This window comes from Coffea eugenioides, chromosome 3, assembly GCF_003713205.1.
Source record: "Coffea eugenioides isolate CCC68of chromosome 3, Ceug_1.0, whole genome shotgun sequence".
Lineage (NCBI taxonomy): Eukaryota > Viridiplantae > Streptophyta > Magnoliopsida > Gentianales > Rubiaceae > Coffea > Coffea eugenioides.
The window spans coordinates 30880525-30903649 of record NC_040037.1 but is presented as its reverse complement, the minus strand read 5'-3'; the positions used below and the strand labels follow the sequence as shown (position 1 = coordinate 30903649).

General features: G+C 39.2%; 1 pseudogene; it reads left to right on the top strand.

The window, feature by feature from the left end:
• Positions 1 to 22878, top strand: part of LOC113766398 — a 58956-nt pseudogene extending 36078 nt beyond the window's left edge.
• Positions 22879 to 23125: the final 247 nt, after the last annotated feature.

Sequence of the window (23125 nt, the reverse complement as noted above, 5' to 3'; positions counted from 1 at the left end):
TTCACTTGATAAAGCTCGGCACGAAAAATGATACAATTCACTGAGCTTGACTATCACCGTCAAAAGCCTCATAGTTTGTATTGACAGATTATATACACATAAGTGAAACGGCCATACAATAGCAGTTTATAGTTTAAACAATCGAAAACGGTCGAAAACTGTGAAAAATGACGTTAAGGCCAAAAGAATGTCGAAATTGGCCGAAACGGCTGGAATGGTAACAAAATAATAAAAGTAGTCCTAAACGGTCCAAAACGGCAAAAACGGTTGAGAAATGCACGTGCGTGTGCGTGAAAATGAAAATGGTACAAAACGGGTTACACGATTTGGCCCATAACTGGAGCTGTGGTTATCGGATCAAAATGTACTAGGTAGTGTCTCGAAGCTTAGACAAAGAGTTACAACTTTCATGAAGACATCTCAACCCAGTTGTCAGTGTATACAAGTCAAATTTGCAAACACACAGAACTAGAACTCCAAAGGCTAGTTTATATCTCTCGTGAAAATTTGGCGGCATGCCCCTTGTGTTTACCTATTTTTCAGCCATTTATGGTTTCAATATTTTTCTCAAACAGTTCCAAAGTCACACACAAAATAATTTTATTTCAATAGCCATTCAATAGGCTCAAAGTCATACAAGTACAAAATCAAGCCAAGGACATGTGCGGAAATGAAGTGTAGCACAAGACAGATTTGACGTTGTTTTGCGTAACGGACACAACTGAGGCTAAGCTTATCAGATTGGGATGCAATTTATATAGTTTCGAAGCTAAGAGAAAGGGTTACAACTTTGATGAAGACCACTCAGTCTAGTTCGTAGTGTAGTTTGGCCAAAATTTCAACGTACAAAATGAGAATCTCACAAACGGGTTAGCTCACAGCACTATGGTTAAATGACAATAACTCAGGCTACCGAAGTCCGATTAAGGTGTTCTTAGGACCGTTGGAAAGCTAAGACATAGAACTACAACTTTCATGGGTTTTAACTACAATTTTCCTTAAATCGAGTATACTATGGTTTTAACTTATAATTCACTTGATAAAGCTCGGCACGAAAAATGATACAATTCACTGAGCTTGACTATCACCGTCAAAAGCCTCATAGTTTGTATTGACAGATTATATACACATAAGTGAAACGGCCATACAATAGCAGTTTATAATTTAAACAATCGAAAACGGTCGAAAACTGTGAAAAATGACGTTAAGGCCAAAAGAATGTCGAAATTGGCCGAAACGGCCGGAATGGTAACAAAATAACAAAAGTTGTCCTAAACGGTCCAAAACGGCAAAAATGGTTGAGAAATGCACGTGCGTGTGCGTGAAAATGAAAATGGTACAAAACGGGTTACACGATTTGGCCCATAACTGGAGCTGTGGTTATCGGATCAAAATGTACTAGGTAGTGTCTCGAAGCTTAGACAAAGAGTTACAACTTTCATGAAGACATCTCAACCCAGTTGTCAGTGTATACAAGTCAAATTTACAAAACACAGAACTAGAACTCCAAAGGCTAGTTTATATCTCTCGTGAAAATTTGGGGGCATGCCCCTTGTGTTTACCTATTTTTCAGCCATTTATGGTTTCAATATTTTCCTCAAACAGTCCCAAAGTCACACACAAAATAATCTTATTTCAATAGCCGTTCAATAGGCTCAAAGTCATACAAGTACAAAATCAAGCCAAGGACATGTGCGGAAATGAAGTTTAGAACAAGACAGATTTGACGTTGTTTTGCGTAACGGACACAACTGAGGCTACGCTTATCGGATTGGGATGCAATTTATACAGTTTCGAAGCTAAGATAAAGGGTTACAACTTTGATGAAGACCACTCAATCTAGTTCGTAGTGTAGCTTGGCCAAAATTTCAATGTACAAAATGAGAATCTCACAAACGGGTTAGCTAACAGCACTATGGTTAAATGACAATAACTCAGGCTACCGAAGTCCGATTAAGGTGTTCTTAGGACCGTTGAAAAGCTAAGACATAGAACTACAACTTTCATGGGTTTTAACTAAAAGTTTCCTTAAATCGCGTATACTAGGGTTTTAACTTATAATTCACTTGATAAAGCTCGGCACGAAAAATGATACAATTCACTGAGCTTGACTATCACCGTCAAAAGCCTCATAGTTTGTATTGACAGATTATATACACATAAGTGAAACGGCCATACAATAGCAGTTTATAATTTAAACAATCGAAAACGGTCGAAAACGGTGAAAAACGACGTTAAGGCCAAAAGAATGTCGAAATTGGCCGAAACGGCCGGAATGGTAACAAAATAACAAAAGTTGTCCTAAACGGTCCAAAACGGCAAAAATGGTTGAGAAATGCACGTGCGTGTGCGTGAAAATGAAAATGGTACAAAACGGGTTACACGATTTGGCCCATAACTGGAGCTGTGGTTATCGGATCAAAATGTACTAGGTAGTGTCTCGAAGCTTAGACAAAGAGTTACAACTTTCATGAAGACATCTCAACCCAGTTGTCAGTGTATACAAGTCAAATTTGCAAAACACAGAACTAGAACTCCAAAGGCTAGTTCATATCTCTCGTCAAAATTTGGCGGCATGCCCCTTGTGTTTACCTATTTTTCAGCCATTTATGGTTTCAATATTTTCCTCAAACAGTCCCAAAGTCACACACAAAATAATCTTATTTCAATAGCCGTTCAATAGGCTCAAAGTCATACAAGTACAAAATCAAGCCAAGGACATGTGCGGAAATGAAGTTTAGAACAAGACAGATTTGACGTTGTTTTGCGTAACGGACACAACTGAGGCTACGCTTATCAGATTGGGATGCAATTTATACAGTTTCGAAGCTAAGATAAAGGGTTACAACTTTGATGAAGACCACTCAATCTAGTTCGTAGTGTAGCTTGGCCAAAATTTCAATGTACAAAATGAGAATCTCACAAACGGGTTAGCTAACAGCACTATGGTTAAATGACAATAACTCAGGCTACCGAAGTCCGATTAAGGTGTTCTTAGGACCGTTGAAAAGCTAAGACATAGAACTACAACTTTCATGGGTTTTAACTAAAAGTTTTCTTAAATCGCGTATACTAGGGTTTTAACTTATAATTCACTTGATAAAGCTCGGAACGAAAAATGATACAATTCACTGAGCTTGACTATCACCGTCAAAAGCCTCATAGTTTGTATTGACAGATTATATACACATAAGTGAAACGGCCATACAATAGCAGTTTATAATTTAAACAATCGAAAACGGTCGAAAACGGTGAAAAACGACGTTAAGGCCAAAAGAATGTCGAAATTGGCCGAAACGGCTGGAATGGTAACAAAATAACAAAAGTAGTCCTAAACGGTCCAAAACGGCAAAAACGGTCGAGAAATGCACGTGCGTGTGCGTGAAAATGAAAATGGTACAAAACGGGTTACACGATTTGGCCCATAACTGGAGCTGTGGTTATCGGATCAAAATGTACTAGGTAGTGTCTCGAAGCTTAGACAAAGAGTTACAACTTTCATGAAGACATCTCAACCCAGTTGTCAGTGTATACAAGTCAAATTTACAAAACACAGAACTAGAACTCCAAAGGCTAGTTTATATCTCTCGTGAAAATTTGGCGGCATGCCCCATGTGTTTACCTATTTTTCAGCCATTTATGGTTTCAATATTTTCCTCAAACAGTCCCAAAGTCACACACAAAATAATCTTATTTCAATAGCCGTTCAATAGGCTCAAAGTCATACAAGTACAAAATCAAGCCAAGGACATGTGCGGAAATGAAGTGTAGCACAAGACAGATTTGACGTTGTTTTGCGTAACGGACACAACTGAGGCTACGCTTATCAGATTGGGATGAAATTTATACAGTTTCGAAGCTAAGATAAAGGGTTACAACTTTGATGAAGACCACTCAGTCTAGTTCGTAGTGTAGCTTGGCAAAAATTTCAATGTACAAAATGAGAATCTCACAAACGGGTTAGCTAACAGCACTATGGTTAAATGACAATAACTCAGGCTACCGAAGTCCGATTAAGGTGTTCTTAGGACCGTTGAAAAGCTAATACATAGAACTACAACTTTCATGGGTTTTAACTACAATTTTCCTTAAATCGAGTATACTAGGGTTTTAACTTATAATTCACTTGATAAAGCTCGGCACGAAAAATGATACAATTCACTGAGCTTGACTATCACCGTCAAAAGCCTCATAGTTTGTATTGACAGATTATATACACACATAAATGAAATGACCATACAATAGCAGTTTATAATTTAAACAATCGAAAACGGTCGAAAACGGTCAAAAACGACGTTAAGGCCAAAAGAATGTCGAAATTGGCCGAAACGGCCGGAATGGTAACAAAATAACAAAAGTTGTCCTAAACGGTCCAAAACGGCAAAAATGGTTGAGAAATGCACGTGCGTGTGCGTGAAAATGAAAATGGTACAAAACGGGTTACACGATTTGGCCCATAACTGGAGCTGTGGTTATCGGATCAAAATGTACTAGGTAGTGTCTCGAAGCTTAGACAAAGAGTTACAACTTTCATGAAGACATCTCAACCCAGTTGTCAGTGTATACAAGTCAAATTTACAAAACACAGAACTAGAACTCCAAAGGCTAGTTTATATCTCTCGTGAAAATTTGGCGGCATGCCCCTTGTGTTTACCTATTTTTCAGCCATTTATGGTTTCAATATTTTCCTCAAACAGTCCCAAAGTCACACACAAAATAATCTTATTTCAATAGCCGTTCAATAGGCTCAAAGTCATACAAGTACAAAATCAAGCCAAGGACATGTGCGGAAATGAAGTTTAGAACAAGACAGATTTGACGTTGTTTTGCGTAACGGACACAACTGAGGCTACGCTTATCGGATTGGGATGCAATTTATACAGTTTCGAAGCTAAGATAAAGGGTTACAACTTTGATGAAGACCACTCAATCTAGTTCGTAGTGTAGCTTGGCCAAAATTTCAATGTACAAAATGAGAATCTCACAAACGGGTTAGCTAACAGCACTATGGTTAAATGACAATAACTCAGGCTACCGAAGTCCGATTAAGGTGTTCTTAGGACCGTTGAAAAGCTAAGACATAGAACTACAACTTTCATGGGTTTTAACTAAAAGTTTCCTTAAATCGCGTATACTAGGGTTTTAACTTATAATTCACTTGATAAAGCTCGGCACGAAAAATGATACAATTCACTGAGCTTGACTATCACCGTCAAAAGCCTCATAGTTTGTATTGACAGATTATATACACATAAGTGAAACGGCCATACAATAGAAGTTTATAATTTAAACAATCGAAAACGGTCGAAAACGGTGAAAAACGACGTTAAGGCCAAAAGAAAGTCGAAATTGGCCGAAACGGCTGGAATGGTAACAAAATAACAAAAGTAGTCCTAAACGGTCCAAAACGGCAAAAACGGTCGAGAAATGCACGTGCGTGTGCGTGAAAATGAAAATGGTACAAAACGGGTTACACGATTTGGCCCATAACTGGAGCTGTGGTTATCGGATCAAAATGTACTAGGTAGTGTCTCGAAGCTTAGACAAAGAGTTACAACTTTCATGAAGACATCTCAACCCAGTTGTCAGTGTATACAAGTCAAATTTACAAAACACAGAACTAGAACTCCAAAGGCTAGTTTATATCTCTCGTGAAAATGTGGCGGCATGCCCCATGTGTTTACCTATTTTTCAGCCATTTATGGTTTCAATATTTTCCTCAAACAGTCCCAAAGTCACACACAAAATAATCTTATTTCAATAGCCGTTCATTAGGCTCAAAGTCATACAAGTACAAAATCAAGCCAAGGACATGTGCGGAAATGAAGTGTAGCACAAGACAGATTTGACGTTGTTTTGCGTAACGGACACAACTGAGGCTACGCTTATCAGATTGGGATGCAATTTATACAGTTTCGAAGCTAAGATAAAGGGTTACAACTTTGATGAAGACCACTCAGTCTAGTTCGTAGTGTAGCTTGGCCAAAATTTCAATGTACAAAATGAGAATCTCACAAACGGGTTAGCTAACAGCACTATGGTTAAATGACAATAACTCAGGCTACCGAAGTCCGATTAAGGTGTTCTTAGGACCGTTGAAAAGCTAATACATAGAACTACAACTTTCATGGGTTTTAACTAAAAGTTTCCTTAAATCGCGTATACTAGGGTTTTAACTTATAATTCACTTGATAAAGCTCGGCACGAAAAATGATACAATTCACTGAGCTTGACTATCACCGTCAAAAGCCTCATAGTTTGTATTGACAGATTATATACACATAAGTGAAACGGCCATACAATAGCAGTTTATAATTTAAACAATCGAAAACGGTCGAAAACGGTGAAAAATGACGTTAAGGCCAAAAGAATGTCGAAATTGGCCGAAACGGCTGGAATGGTAACAAAATAACAAAAGTAGTCCTAAACGGTCCAAAACGGCAAAAACGGTCGAGAAATGCACGTGCGTGTGCGTGAAAATGAAAATGGTACAAAACGGGTTACACGATTTGGCCTATAACTGGAGCTGTGGTTATCGGATCAAAATGTACTAGGTAGTGTCTCGAAGCTTAGACAAAGAGTTACAACTTTCATGAAGACATCTCAACCCAGTTGTCAGTGTATACAAGTCAAATTTGCAAAACACAGAACTAGAACTCCAAAGGCTAGTTTATATCTCTCGTGAAAATTTGGCGGCATGCCCCTTGTGTTTACCTATTTTTCAGCCATTTATGGTTTCAATATTTTCCTCAAACAGTCCCAAAGTCACACACAAAATAATCTTATTTCAATAGCCGTTCAATAGGCTCAAAGTCAAACAAGTACAAAATCAAGCCAAGGACAGGTGCAGAAATGAAGTTTGGCACAAGATAGATTTGACGTTGTTTTGCGTAACGGACACAACTGAGACTACGCTTATCGGATTGGGATGTAATTTATACCATTTCGAAACTAAGATAAAGGGCTACAACTTTGATGAAGACCACTCAGTCTAGTTCGTAGTGTAGCTTGGTCAAAATTTCAAGGTACAAAATGAGAATCTCACAAACGGGTTAGCTAACCGTACCATGGTTAAATGACAATAACTCAGGCTACCGAAGTCTGATTAAGGTGTTCTTAGGACCATTGGAAATATAAGACACAACACTACAACTTTCATGTTTTGGCCAAAGTCTAATTCAGTATGGATCAGGGTGAACAGATGCCGTCAGATTAGGTGAAATGTCAAAACTGTCCCTAACGTTCTACCTATGGCAGTCAGGGGTATGTTTGTCTTTTCACATGATACAGTGTTCTGATTGAGCTAAAACTTTATAGAAACCTATAAAACATCATTCTATACAACTTTAATGTTTTATGTTAAGTCTAATTCGGCTTCTAACATGGTGAAATAGAACCAGACAGAACAGGGGAGGTGCAAAACCGAAAATCTGGAATTTAAGCCTACAAGTGCTAATCTTCATAATTCTAGCTTAAAACACTTCCTCACCTCCTTATCTACACTTATTCCCATCATAATCCATCTAAACAAGAAGAAATATGGCAGATCAATATAAACCCTAACTCACCAATTGTAACAGCCCCACTTTCCCCTAAGGCAAACCAAAGGGGTGAGCGGACTGCCTGCCCAGCTCTCGCCAGGACTCACGATGCAGACTAGAACTATCTATAGCGATCCGGAACTTACGAACGAGCGTAAACGAGTCAAAATGGTAAAATAACCCAAAATTTTAAAAAAATGAAATCCGAAGTCGGCCATGAATAGTGACCGACCCGTCAGAACCCAACCGAAATAGCCAACAAACATTCACATCTGAACTTTAGCGTTTACAAATCAAAATGACATACAAAAGTTTTCAAAAGTTAATATATACACACGGTTTGCCAAATCAAAAGAGAAAACGCCCCAAAAGTACACTTAGGGTTTTAATACATGAGCTATACAAAAGATATGTTCAACTAGCTCAATTTGGCAGCCATTTGTCAAATCCAGACCAAAAGGGTTTATTTTCCTGTAAGGAAAACAAAAGGAACGGAAAGGGGTGAGCTTGCGCTCAATGAGGTACCAAACAGATAGCATTAAATCATGGCATTTCACATTTAACAAATCAGATACACATGTCAGATGTAAAGCAAAGGAACCAATGATTCAAATCAGAAGGATACGGGTGGCTCTCAGGAGCCAAATTTCCAGCGCAATACTTGATCCAAACCGGTTGACTCTCCGTCAACGTATATAGAACCAATGCGTCCGTAGACCCCTCTTATCACCTAATTCCGTCCACCAAACACCCCTTTACCGGCCCGCTCACCTCAAACGAACAAAATGGTAATACTCGAGTATACCCGGAATCAAGGGTCTTCAATACCCAAAATCCCTCCGAACAGACTACCGTGGTTCGTTATCTAATCGTCCAGGCCCTTGCCGGCCCGACTCGAATAACTTAGCCACAGGATTGAGCTCATAGGTCATAGAAATCCGAACAGATGCAGACACAGATAACAGATTCAAATTTTGTCCATAGTAAATTGGCCATATGAACAGACTAGAGAACGAGTGTGATAAAGTACACCCTCGTCTCGAACAAAATAAACAGATTGCAGAGCAGAAATCAAGTAAATAGCAATGGAGGGAGTGGTACACTCACCGGCTCAACTTCAAAAGTTTTTACTTCAGATTGGCCTTAATCGCCAAGAAACCCTAAAATAATCAAAATAAACCAATTGAAGATTTCATATCCAAAATCGAGTAAACGGAATGCACAAGTGAGGCTCGACTACACGTCGTACGCCTTGCCCAAAAATACTAATGCAAGGGTGCAAAAACATGATTTTCTTGGAAACAGAAGATAACATGAAGACCTAGGGTCAACAACCCAAAAGCCCTTCATTTCCATCAAAAGGCAAATCCAACTTAAAGAACCAAACGGCCTAGAAAATCGGACAGCATTTCCCCCAAATTTCTTACTTTTCCAGCCATTAAGGCTTCATGATTTTCCTCAAATCAGTCCCAAAACCTCACACAAAAGTCATCTCATTTCCCAAAAGCCGTTCACTAGGCTCAAAGCAATACAAGTACAAAAGTTAGCTAGGAAATGACCGGAATAAGAGTAAGCCTTAAAACATGCAAACAAGTACAATGAGACTCGATAACGAATCATAAAGCCATGCCAATCACAACCCCAATAGGGTTTCATATACATATATAAGCATAATAGCAAACCAGAAAATCAGAAAATATAACTCATTTGATCAATCAACAAAAACAGGTTTTTGGCCTCCGTATGCGGTAAATGGCACAAAATGCGTTACGCTTATCGGATGAGGGCGTAAGACCCACCATCTCGAAGCTAAAAGACAGGGCTACAACAATGTAGAAGGGCCTCTCAGTCCAAATCCTAGCACAACTAGGTCAAATGTGCCAAATACTAAACCAGAATTACCAAAACAGGTTTGCAAAACACACAAAACTGTAATGAACACAACTCAGTCTATACAAGTCCAAATGCCGAAAATTCCAAAGGCATAAGCTAGCTAAAATATCCAGATACATTTCATCAGAAGACACCAACTTCAAAATCCAAACCAATGCCAGTCAAAATAGACAATTACTATCGCAGTTCGTACATTCTGTTCACCCAGAACAGCAACAGTAAAAACGGCATAACTCACTCTACACTACTCCAAATACCCTGAAATTTTGCAGCCACTTCAAACTCATCAATACCTACAACTTTCATGTTTTGAGCAAAGTCCAATTCGGCCTCTATCTATGACCTAAAATTTCGGACAGAATGTTCAACCAAGAACCCTCATTTTCCAGAAATTCTTCCAAATTCAAAATTGATTGCAATTTCCTATCATATGCACCTACTAGAGCTAAAGCCCCTTATTACCAACCATCAAAAACAACCACACCATCAAGATCATATGAAACCAGAAAATTCATCATAAAATTGAAAACTCCACCAAAACACTTCAAATCAAGAAACAAGTCACATAATCCATCACTTTAGGTCCCATTAAGCACCATATAAGCATCAATAAGTGTAGTAGAATGTTTAATCATCACTTACCTAAGAAATAAGAGAAGAGGAGTTGTAGACCACCCTAGCTCTTCAAGAAAACTTCACCAAACAACCTCTATCACCAACTAGAAAGATTTTTATGGAGTAGAAATGGATGTAAGCAAATGTTTTTGGGTGATTTGCACCAAGTAGTAGCTAGAACTTGAAGAGTTTCTTCTTCCTTCCTTGCACAAGAGGTTCGGCCAACAAGAGGTAAGAAATGGTAATTTTTTGTGCATTTTTGAGATATTTAACCAATTTTTGGTCAAAAGTCAAAATAGTGAATAGTAACTCTTAAGTCAAAACCAATGTAGTGGTGACACTTGTCACCTACATTAATGCAATCTTATCTTTCTTTTTCCTCTCACATCAATCAATCTCACTCTCTACTTATCTCTTAACACCCGATAAATTTTACACAGTATCCGAAACTTAACCTTATTGGCCGAATTTTTCCGAACTTGTCGCACTAGCGGGTCCCACGTCCAATATATATTCTTCATTTTCTAAAACCTCTCCAATACTAGAAAAATTATCTAAAAACTATAATTGCTCATAAAATTTATCTAAAAAATTTTCCGGATACAGAAAGTGCAGAAAACAAGCCATGAAAAAAGCGAAAACCTAGAAAATGCAAATTACGGGTTCTCACACTCTCTACCCCTTAAAAGAATTTCGCCCTCGAAATTTTACCTTTCAAATTTAAAGTAACCAATGGCCTGTACCTTCTTCGTCTTCAGAGTCAGAAGAAACGAGATTCTTCATTCCAGTCCCTTTTCCACTTGACGGTCCAGGATCGGTCTTGGTTGGTTGCTGGGTTCCTTTCTTTTCACGCGCTTTACTCGGACAATGAGCAATTCGATGCTCGGCGCTCCCACAGCACAGACATCTCCCTCCTCTTTTCCAACAATTCTCTTCAAAATGATTGGAATTTCTACAATAGCCACAATATGGTAGAGGAATTGGGGTCTGATCTCCTTGTGAGATATCCCTCAGTGGTCCTTTTTCCCTTGAGTTTCCTCCCGGCGTATCCTCCTTAAGTGTCTCCAGAATTGTCACACCCCTAGCTCCACGACCCTTCTTCGCCAAGGGCCTACCTTGCTCACCCTGTTCTGGCAATTTACCCCTTTTCTTGCCCCTTTTCTTGGCATAGAAGATCGTCCCCTGTGGCCTTACAATTCCTGCCCTTTGAGCTTCCTCTGGCGTCCCCATAGAAGTATTACCTTGTGCCATTGCTACAGTCTCCTTGGAAATCTCTTCGTATTTCCTCTTTAACTCCATGTTTTGGTATAAGAGCTCAAGTTTCTCCGAATACTCTTGCTTCCATTGCCTTTCCCAGTACTCGGTCAGCCTCCCTTGAACCTCTAGTTCATCTCGGAGAACCGAAATTTTCTGATACGGATCAATCCAATGTGTCATCTTACGGAAGTGCTGGAACTCGGGTACTAGCCTGTCGGGCAAAACAATGAGTCATAATACATTCCTAAGTACAAGTGGCATTCTCGATCCTCGTACAGTTATTGTTTCCCTTTTCTTCTATTGATTCTTGGCCTCGCTTAGTTCCACGGCCACGACCACGTCCACGACTGCTTACTCCTTACATATATATATATTTATATATATTTTTTTTTCTCTCTTTTCTTTTTCCCCTTTCCCCAAGGTAATTCAACGCATAACCACAGTAAAGTGACAAAAGTAATCAAATTGTAGCACACTAATTACACCAATGACATATGCACATATAACACACCATGTATCAAGAAAACGGTTAATCAGATACACCAATACATGCCAAATTAGACAGATAATCCTATGCACAATACTCAAACCACTGTTATGTCATAGCGGTATCAAAGCAAATCAAGAGTAAAGGCGATATAGTCCCAGACCCAATTAAAATAACCCCGTCCGATCCCTCACGTCACTTACCATGCAAACTAGATATCCAATAACCTCATGGACTCATTCCAGCCAAACAAAGCCTATTCATGTTCCCAATATGCAAATCTCACATACTTAACACCGTTTCAACTCTGGAGTACTCAGGCACAAGAATCCGAAATAAGACAATTCACCTCTCGAGCTGGCCAGTCCCAAGAGTAAATCATCTATATTACAGATTCCTACCCGACATACATATCTATCTTCCTCGAATCCCATGATAAAGATCTTTACACTTATGGCATGTCTGGTTCATAACTTACGCTCAAACGAGCACTTAGACATATTCATGAAATCAGGACCATACACCACTTGGCCCAAGCTCATTCCGCGCAGAGACCACGCGAAGTGGCTCTGATACCAATTGTAACAGCCCCACTTTCCCCTAAGGCGAACCAAAGGGGTGAGCGGACTGCCTGCCCAGCTCTCGCCAGGACTCACGATGCAGACTAGAACTATCTATAGCGATCCGGAACTTACGAACGAGCGTAAACGAGTCAAAATGGTAAAATAACCCAAAATTTTAAAAAAATGAAATCCGAAGTCGGCCATGAATAGTGACCGACCTGTCAGAACCCAACCGAAATAGCCAACAAACATTCACATCTGAACTTTAGCGTTTACAAATCAAAATGACATACAAAAGTTTTCAAAAGTTAATATATACACACGGTTTGCCAAATCAAAAGAGAAAACGCCCCAAAAGTACACTTAGGGTTTTAATACATGAGCTATACAAAAGATATGTTCAACTAGCTCAATTTGGCAGCCATTTGTCAAATCCAGACCAAAAGGGTTTATTTTCCTGTAAGGAAAACAAAAGGAACGGAAAGGGGTGAGCTTGCGCTCAATGAGGTACCAAACAGATAGCATTAAAATCATGGCATTTCACATTTAACAAATCAGATACACATGTCAGATGTAAAGCAAAGGAACCAATGATTCAAATCAGAAGGATACGGGTGGCTCTCAGGAGCCAAATTTCCAGCGCAATACTTGATCCAAACCGGTTGACTCTCCGTCAACGTATATAGAACCAATGCGTCCGTAGACCCCTCTTATCACCGAATTCCGTCCACCAAACACCCCTTTACCGGGCCCGCTCACCTCAAACGAACAAAATGGTAATACTCGAGTATACCGGAATCAAGGGTCTCAATACCCAAAATCCCCGAACAGACTACCGTGGTTCGTTATCTAATCGTCCAGGCCCTTGCCGGCCCGACTCGAATAACTTAGCCACAGGATTGAGCTCATAGGTCATAGAAATCCGAACAGATGCAGACACAGATAACAGATTCAAATTTTGCATAGTAAATTGGCATATGAACAGACTAGAGAACGAGTGTGATAAAGTACACCCTCGTCTCGAACAAATAAACAGATTGCAGAGCAGAAATCAAGTTAAATAGCAATGGAGGGGAGTGGTACACTCACCGGCTCAACTTCAAAAGTTTTTACTTCAGATTGGCCTTAATCGCCAAGAAACCCTAAAATAATCAAAATAAACCAATTGAAGGTTTCATATCCAAAATCGAGTAAACAGAATGCACAAGTGAGGCTCGACTACACGTCGTACGCCTTGCCCAAAAATACTAATGCAAGGGTGCAAAAACATGATTTTCTTGGAAACAAAAGATAACATGAAGACCTAGGGTCAACAACCCAAAAGCCCTTCATTTCCATCAAAAGGCAAATCCAACTTAAAGAACCAAACGGCCTAGAAAATCGGACAGCATTTCCCCCAAATTTCTTACTTTTCCAGCCATTAAGGCTTCATGATTTCCTCAAATCAGTCCCAAAACCTCACACAAAAGTCATCTCATTTCCCAAAAGCCGTTCACTAGGCTCAAAGCAATACAAGTACAAAAGTTAGCTAGGAAATGACCGGAATAAGAGTAAGCCTTAAAACATGCAAACAAGTACAATGAGACTCGATAACGAATCATAAAGCCATGCCAATCACAACCCCAATAGGGTTTCATATACATATATAAGCATAATAGCAAACCAGAAAATCAGAAAATATAACTCATTTGATCAATCAACAAAAACAGGTTTGGCCTCCGTATGCGGTAATGGCACAAAATGCGCTACGCTTATCGGATGAGGGCGTAAGACCCACTATCTCGAACCTAAAATACAGGGCTACAACAATGTAGAAGGCCTCTCAGTCCAAATCCTAGCACAACTAGGTCAAATGTGCCAAATACTAAACCAGAATTACCAAAACAGGTTTGCAAAACACACAAAACTGTAATGAACACAACTCAGTCTATACAAGTCCAAATGCCGAAATTCCAAAGGCATAAGCTAGCTAAGACATCCAGCTACATTTCATCAGAAGACACCAACTTCAAAATCCAAACCAATGCCAGTCAAAATAGACAATTACTATCGCAGTTCGTACATTCTGTTCACCCAGAACAGCAACAGTAAAAACGGCATAACTCACTCTACACTACTCCAAATGCCATGAAATTTTGCAGCCACTTCAAACTCATCAATACCTACAACTTTCATGTTTTGAGAAAAGTCCAATTCGGCCTCTATCTATGACCTAAAATTTCGGACAGAATGTTCAACCAAGAACCCTCATTTTCCAGAAATTCTTCCAAATTCAAAATTGATTCCAATTTCCTATCATATGCACCTACTAGAGCTAAAGCCCCTTATTACCAACCATCAAAAACAACCACACCATCAAGATCATATGAAACCAGAAAATTCATCATAAAATTGAAAACTCCACCAAAACACTTCAAATCAAGAAACAAGTCACATAATCCATCACTTTAGGTCCCATTAAGCACCATATAAGCATCAATAAGTGTAGTAGAATGTTTAATCATCACTTACCTAAGAAATAAGAGAAGAGGAGTTGTAGACCACCCTAGCTCTTCAAGAAAACTTCACCAAACAACCTCTATCACCAACTAGAAAGATTTTTATGGAGTAGAAATGGATGTAAGCAAATGTTTTGGGTGATTTGCACCAAGTAGTAGCTAGAACTTGAAGAGTTTCTTCTTCCTTCCTTGCACAAGAGGTTCGGCCAACAAGAGGTAAGAAATGGTAATTTTTTGTGCATTTTTGAGATATTTAACCAATTTTTGGTCAAAAGTCAAAATAGTGAATAGTAACTCTTAAGTCAAAACCAATGTAGTGGTGACACTTGTCACCTACATTAATGCAATCTTATCTTTCTTTTTCCTCTCACATCAATCAATCTCACTCTCTACTTATCTCTTAACACCCGATAAATTTTACACAGTATCCGAAACTTAACCTTATTGGCCGAATTTTTCCGAACTTGTCGCACTAGCGGGTCCCACGTCCAATATATATTCTTCATTTTCTAAAACCTCTCCAATACTAGAAAAATTATCTAAAAACTATAATTGCTCATAAAATTTATCTAGAAAATTTTCCGGATACAGAAAGTGCAGAAAACAAGCCATGAAAAATGCGAAAACCTAGAAAATGCAAATTACGGGTTCTCACACCAATTCTCCCAAAATCACCACAACTACTTCCATAGCTACCAATTTAACCAAATCATTAGTTATATAACAACTTAAACAAAAATAAAAGAACCAAAGATAAGGGACAGCCAATATACCTCAAGAACAAGATTTCAAAGGATATCCTCCACCTCTCTTTGAAATTTTTGGTTCCTTAAGCTTCCCAAGCTCTCAAACTATTGATTAATCGGTTTAGATTTCTTGTTTTCTCACTTAAGTGGATCAAACTCAAGATGGATTGTGGTTTCTTTCTCTTGGCTTTTCTTCCTCTTTCTCTCGGCTGGTGTACTGAAAATGAGGGGTAAATTGAGTAGTTTTTAGTGATAAAGATGGTTGGAATTAATTAGTCAACAAACCAATAGATGGCCGCCACTTGTTGCTTTAAGATTAACCTTCACATTTTGTCCATTTTCCTTGTTTTTTGGTCAAATATTTCGGCCAAGCTTAGCTGAAAAATGGGGTGATATTTTGCACTCATATCAATGGTATTGTATGGTAGGAAAGTGGTGGTCAAGTGGTGTGTTCAATCGATAGTGAGCGATACCTGTCGGTTCGAGCCGATTTTCCTTAAATCGCGTATACTAGGGTTTTAACTTATAATTCACTAACTTATTATTATCACCTCTAATCCCACACTTAATATCATCTAAAACTCACTTTTAATCACCAAATTTGATCCACACTTCGCACCGGATAGTCGCACTATGGATTGGCGTAAAAACTCTAATTCGCGCTAACTTGAAAACGAAAAGGGTGAACCCTTAATTCTATATTCATTTGCACTTATTGTGGGGTGATTGGGTGGTAAGGCTATTATATAGTAATAATTTCCAAATAAAAGGGAATTTTTGAAGAAAAATATGAGGAATTTTAAGAAAATGTGCAGGAGTTTACAATTCCACTAAAAGTAGGGTTTCGATTAAAACATGAGGGATTTAAGAAAACCGATTAGTCACAAGTAACCAGGGTTTTTTTTTTCTTCTTTTTTTTTTGTTGAATTTAGGCTTTCTCGTTTTTAAAAAAAACAAATTTAAGGGTTTAAATCAAAACCAAAACGAAACAATTTCACTAACATTCGGGGTATCACAATTTTTCTAGCCATACTTCTGGGCAGGCTAGTAAGAATACACAACCTTCCAAACTGGGAAGTGGAGCGGGGGGAACAAGGACTGCTGGGGCCTTGAGGGGAGCTTTAGCTAGAGGAGGTCGTAGTGGACCGACCCAAGCTAGGGGAGCGCCATCTACTGGTTCGGCGGTGACTCCTCAAGTTACTTGTGGGTACTGTGGTAAATCCAACCACTCCGAGAATGACTGTTGGCGAAAGTCGGGGAAGTGCTTGTTTTGTGGTTGTGCCGAACATCAGGTCGCGAATTGTCCGAAAGCGCCAAAAGTGGGAGGTAATACCCAGAGGCCAGAAAAGTCAACCTCCAAGCAGACCAATGCTGGGGGAAGTCGACCGAAAGTGCCAGCTAGGGTCTATGCACTGGACTACCAACAGGTACCTGAGGCGACTGAAGTGGTTGAAGGTACAATTCCAATCTTTCACCGTTTAGCTAAGATTTTAATTGATCCGGGTGCGACTCATTCTTTTGTAAACACTAATTTCATGAGTGGAATAGACTTGAAACCAATTAAGTTACCTTATGACTTGGAAGTTAAAACGCCTACTGGGAACCAAAGTCTAATCGCTAACTTGGTGTTTAGAGATTGTGAGATCTGGGTTGGAGAGCGGAAACTATTGGCCGACTTGATGGGTTTGGCGATCAAGGGATATGATGTGATCCTAGGAATGGACAGGATAACTTGTTACAATGCCCAATTGAATTGTAAGACGAAGATCGTAGAATTGTGCATTCCGAGAGAGGCAATCTTGAAATTGAATGTAAGGGGTAGATTAGCTTCGTCTGCACTTATATCAGGGATTCGGGTTAGAAAATTATTAAGTAAAGGAGTTCAAGGCTATTTGGCTTTTCTAATCAACACTCCCAGTGATAAGGTGAAATTGAAAGACATGCCTATAGTGAGAGATTATCCGGATGTTTTTCCTGAAGAGTTAGAGTCTTTACCCCCGGAAAGGGACATAACTTTTAAGATTGATGTGACTCCGGGAGTAGTACCTATCTCTAAGACACCATAATTAAAGCTGCAATTGAAAGACTTGTTGGAACGGGGTTTTATAAAGGAAAGTGATTCACCGTCTTGTTTGTTAAGAAGAAAGATGGGAGTTTGAGGTTGTGTATAGATTATCGAGGCTTGAATGAAGTTACTATTAAGAATAAGTACCCATTGCCCCACATTGATGAATTTTTTGACCAATTGCAAGGGGCAGTAGTATTCTCCAAGTTGGATTTGAGACAGGGATATTATCAATTGAGAATTTTGGAAAAAGATATACCCAAGACTGCTTTTAACTTGAGGTATGGGCACTTTGAATTTACAGTAATGCCATTTGGATTAACGAATGCACCTGCTACCTTCATGGATTTGATGCACAAAGTTTTTAACCCTTATCTGGACCAGTTCGTGGTGGTCTTTATTGATGACATATTGGTGTATTCTAAGAATGAGAAAGATCACGAGAACCACTTGCGAATTGTTTTACAAACCCTGAGAGAACACCAATTATATGCTAAGTTCAGCAAGTGTGAGTTCTGGTTAAAAAAAGTGACTTTCTTGGGACACATAATTTTTAAGGATGGGATTAAAGTGGATCCAGCTAAAGTTGAAGCTGTTTCAAAGTGGAAACGACCGGAAAACCCTACTGAGGTTCGGAGTTTTATTGGATTAGCAAGGTATTATCGGAGATTCATTAAAGATTTTTCTAGAATTGTTGGACCCATGACTGAGTTGGCCAAGAAAAGTGAGAAGTTTATATGGAGTCCTAAGTGTGAGGACAGTTTCCGAGAGTTAAAGAGACGTTTAACAAGAGCGCCTGTGTTAGCCCTGCCGAATGGCAAGGATAGCTTCGTGGTCTACACAGATGCTTCTAAGGAAGGTTTGGGATGTGTTTTAATGCAAAATGACAAAGTGATAGCATATGCCTCTATGAAATTGAAACCGCATGAAGGAAATTACCCGACTCATGACTTGGAGTTAGCGGCTATGGTATTTGCTTTGAAGAAATGGAGACATTACCTGTATGGAGTGACATTTGAGGTTTTTACTGACCACAAAAGTTTTACGTATTTATTTTCTCAAAAAGAGCTGAATCTAAGGCAGCGTAGATGGATGGAATTTTTGAGGTGTTTTATTGGCCAAACGTTTTGAAAACGGAAAAACGGAAGTCCAAGGCAGATTTGCCGAGGAACTTCTTGGGACTTTAGTGGTTTCGTTAACCAACTTTCTGTACATATTTTTCTATGAAAATTGGCAGAGGAATAGTCCCTATATGTTAGTATTATACTGCTAAATTTGGTGCCATTCCGAGTCCGTTTCGCTGCTCAACTAAACTTCCAAAGTTCATGATTCAAGTTTGGAAAGCCCTTGATTAACAAGGAAACTTTAGTAACTTTGAGCTACCATATCTTGGTGCTCAAAACTCCAAATCTTGTTCCGTTTCTTTTGTTTTAAACTTGGATTGAAACTCTAATAGAGTTCCAAATTTCAGAGGCTAGTTCGAATCAAGTGAAGTTTGTCGAATTTTCAAAGTTGGCCAAAAACCAACCTAAACCTGCCTTAAGTGCCCCAAAACAGCAACTTTGAGCTAATTTTTGAATACTTTCCGTTTGGAATCATGGGAAAGTGTATTCTATGAACTTTTAGTACTTTGGAAGAGGATTCCAATGGTACCAATTTTTCCAATTTTGTACTTGTAAAGAGTGAGATACGATTTTTCAAAAATCTCGTATCAAAACTGAAATTTCCGAATCTTAAGGAAATGGAGTTTTTCGAATTCTCCTTATTCCTTCGATATTACTTGAACGTTTTATACTTGATTTCAAAGATGAAGACTCGATTTCTTTTGTACCTTAAAACCCCACTTTTGAGCCTTAATTCGCGAGTAATTTAGGCTCATTTTAATGAAATTTCTTAGGATTGTACAAGCGTGCAATCTTTCTCGATAATTGGGGTTTATAAGTGATTGTTCACTATTAATCGCTCAGGCTCGCACGAGGACCTTCAAGAGGATCCTACGGTGGACGCTTGAACTTCAAGTAACATTTCTCCTTGGTTGACTTGGTGAGTGTCAAGTGTGTGTTACTTGAACTCCTGTGAACTCGATACATGTTTACTGTTATTGATACTTGGGATTTTGAAATTTGATACCAGCGCGTACTTTATCGCACTCGTTCTAGCTTGAAATGAATAACTCGTACTTGAATACTTGCATATCTCGATTGTTTGAATATACCACATGCTTGAATGACTTGAAATAGTATGCTATGGCTGCATACGTTGTTGGAGTGAATCTCCTCGACACTCAAATATACATGGGGGACACCCAAAACCCTATTGGTCATCCATGGACTCGAGCCGGCTTGGGCTTGGTCGGGCTCCTTTGTAAACCATGGGGAAAACATGAAAGCTTGATCTAGTGAGAGATCTCGCTTGGCATACTCGAGTAGTATCGCCTTAAACAAATGACAGGTGGGCCCGATACAGGGGTATGTAAGGTGAAAGGGGACAGGTTAAGTAGAGTTCTACGGACTAAACCTACTCGATTGACGGAGTGTCAATTCATGGAGGTTATTGATCGTGCAAGTGGAATATAGCTCCTGAGAGTTTCAGTATCCTTGAATTGTTTCTGGTTATCTTTCTAGTAAATTGTTAATTATTGAAATATTATTGCTTGACTTGTAAATTGGGATTGTTATTTGAGCAATGTGCTTGCATGTGTGTTCTTGGCCTCACGAGCGTTTTGCTCACCCTGTAGATTTGTTTTCCTTAACAGGATTGGGCTTGGAATGAGACTCGGAGGAAACTTTCTTTTATACACTTTTGAGGACTTTTGTAATAGGGTTCCAATTCTTTTGTCTAGACCTTGTAGCCATTGTGTGTTTTGGGCTGTATTATGGAAACCCGATATATGGATTGGGTAATTGTTAAATATTGTTAAGTTTCAACGCTTCCGCATTAATTGCATTTATATTGTTTGGTTGTGCCATCTAGTACCGCTATAAGCTTGAACTTTTTTTTGCTTGAGTCCTAGCGAGAGCTAGGCAGGCGTCCCGCGAATACCCTTTGGTTCGCCTTAGGGAGAAGTGGGGGCGTCACACATTTCACATGCTACAGTGTTTCAATTGAGCTGAAGTTTTACAGGTAGCTATATAACATCATTTTATACAACTTTCATGTTTTGACCTAAGCCTAATTTGGCCTCTAACATGGACGAATGAAGCTGGTCAGAAGAAGGACAGATTGAATTCACAATTCTGGAATTGATGATTCAATGTTTGAAATTCACATTTATGTCTTAAATCACCATACTAAGTCCCTATAAAAACTTATCAACATCATATGCTATATAAAAAGTACTAAACACAACTGCCCAACTCAAAGCCTAGCTCAACAATCCACTATATCAATCAAAACTAACCAATTAACCGTCATAAGGCAAAATTTAAAACTTCTAACTAAACTTTAACAAGATTAAATGCAAGAAAAGGATAGGAAGCCATAATACCTCACCAAGGCTGCTTGCAAGAGAAAACCACAACCTTTCCTTCCAAAACTTTGCCACACAAAGCTTCCTAAGTACTAAAGGGAGAGTTTAATCGGTTTAGAAATTTAGATTTCACTCAAATCAAGCCAAAATTCAAGATGGAAATGAAGTGTTTGTTGCCTTTTTTTTTCTTTCTTGCTCTCAGCCATAATGACAGAAAAGGAGGAAGAAATGAAGCTCATATAGAGATAAGAAGGTAGGATTTTTGTTTGGTCAAAGTTGGGTTGATCTTCGCCAAGTGTCGTCGTGAGATTCCATCTCAAATTTTTCTTCTTTTCCCTTTTATTTTGGTCAATATTTTCGGCCAACTAAAGCTGATAAAAGGCTGATATTTTATGCACTAATAACAAGGATGTTGAGTTAATAAAGTGGTGGTCAAGTTGTGTGTTCAATCGGTAGTGAACGGTACATGTCAGTTCCAACCGTTTTTCCTTAACTCGCACGTACTAGGGTTTCACTTATAATTCACTAACTTATTATTATTACTTCTAATCACACACTTTTTCTTATCTAAAACTCACTCTTAATTACCAAATTTAGTACACACTCCGTACCGATTGCTCACACTACGAAAAGACGTAAAAACCTTAGTTTACCCTAACGATGAATGAAAAGGGAAAACCCTTAATTCTATTCTTTATTCCAACCATTGTGGATGTAAATGAGTAGTATAGCTGTTATAAGGTTGTCACGCCCCATTTTTGAAAGAGTGAATGGCCAAAAACGTCACTAAACTATTAAAAATGGCATCCTCTGGCCACCAAACTTTTTTTATGGCCAAAAAGATCACTAAACTCGCAAAAAGGCTCTAACGGAGTCATTTTACTGAATTTCAGCGGTTTCTCGTCCGGTGGCATGGGCAATGTGGATTTGAGGAATATAGTCAAGGGGCAAAAATGTCCGAAAAATTATTGGAACAGGTGAAGCCATAGATTGTTTCCAAATGCACTGTCGACTGTCGAGTAGCCTCCTGTCTTCTCTGCCGACTTTGACCAGCCGCTACCACAACCACCACCACCTTCCTCCATCACCACAATTATCACAACTCTTTCAGCACCACCACCTTCTCGGAATCTCACCCAATATTCTCCCTCTATCTCCCCAACCACCACAACCTGTTCCCAAACCTCTGCTTCTTCTCCACTAGGGCAGCTCGACCTGTTTGTCCAAATCGATCCGACATCGAAGCCCGAGCCAGATAACTCCAAACCCACTGGCTATGGACTTATGCCCTGACCTTTAGCTGTATCGCGAGGTTTATAGTCATCGTTCTCAACCAATTTCAAGACCAGCTCGTCTTCTACGTCACCCCAGCCGATGCCCTTGTGAAATATTCCCAAAACCCTTCAAAATCCAAGTTCCGTCTTGGCGGGCTCGTTCTAGAGGGCAGTTTGACGCAGATTCCCTCGTCGCCAGAGATGGAGTTCATGATCACAGACTTAATGATGGATATTTTGGTGAAGTACGAGGCTTCGTTGCTGGATTTGTTCCGGGAAAGGCATTTGGTTGTGGTAGAATGGTTTATTAGGAGCGAAATAGTAGTAGTAGCAATCACAAGATGGAATGGTTTATTTGGAGTGGGAAATGTTATTTTAAGGCCACTGAGGTTTTGGCTAAGCATGATGAGAAATATATGCCTCCAGAAGTGGCGACGGCAATTGAGAAGAATAAGAAGGTTTTGATTTAGGAGCAACAGCAGTAGCAAGGAGCTGAGGGGAAAGGAGCCGGAGATGGGGCTGTTAGAACTGCAAAGTTTTAGGGGAATTGGTAATGATTTTGATTTTGACGTGGGCTTCTATGGGTTCACTTGTCCCAATAAACCGTTGGACATTTTTGCCCCCATTAGAATATTCATACAACTCAAGGATCTTGTAACCGGATGAGAAACCGCTGAAATTCGGTAACATGACTTCGTTGGAGCGTTTTTGCGAGTT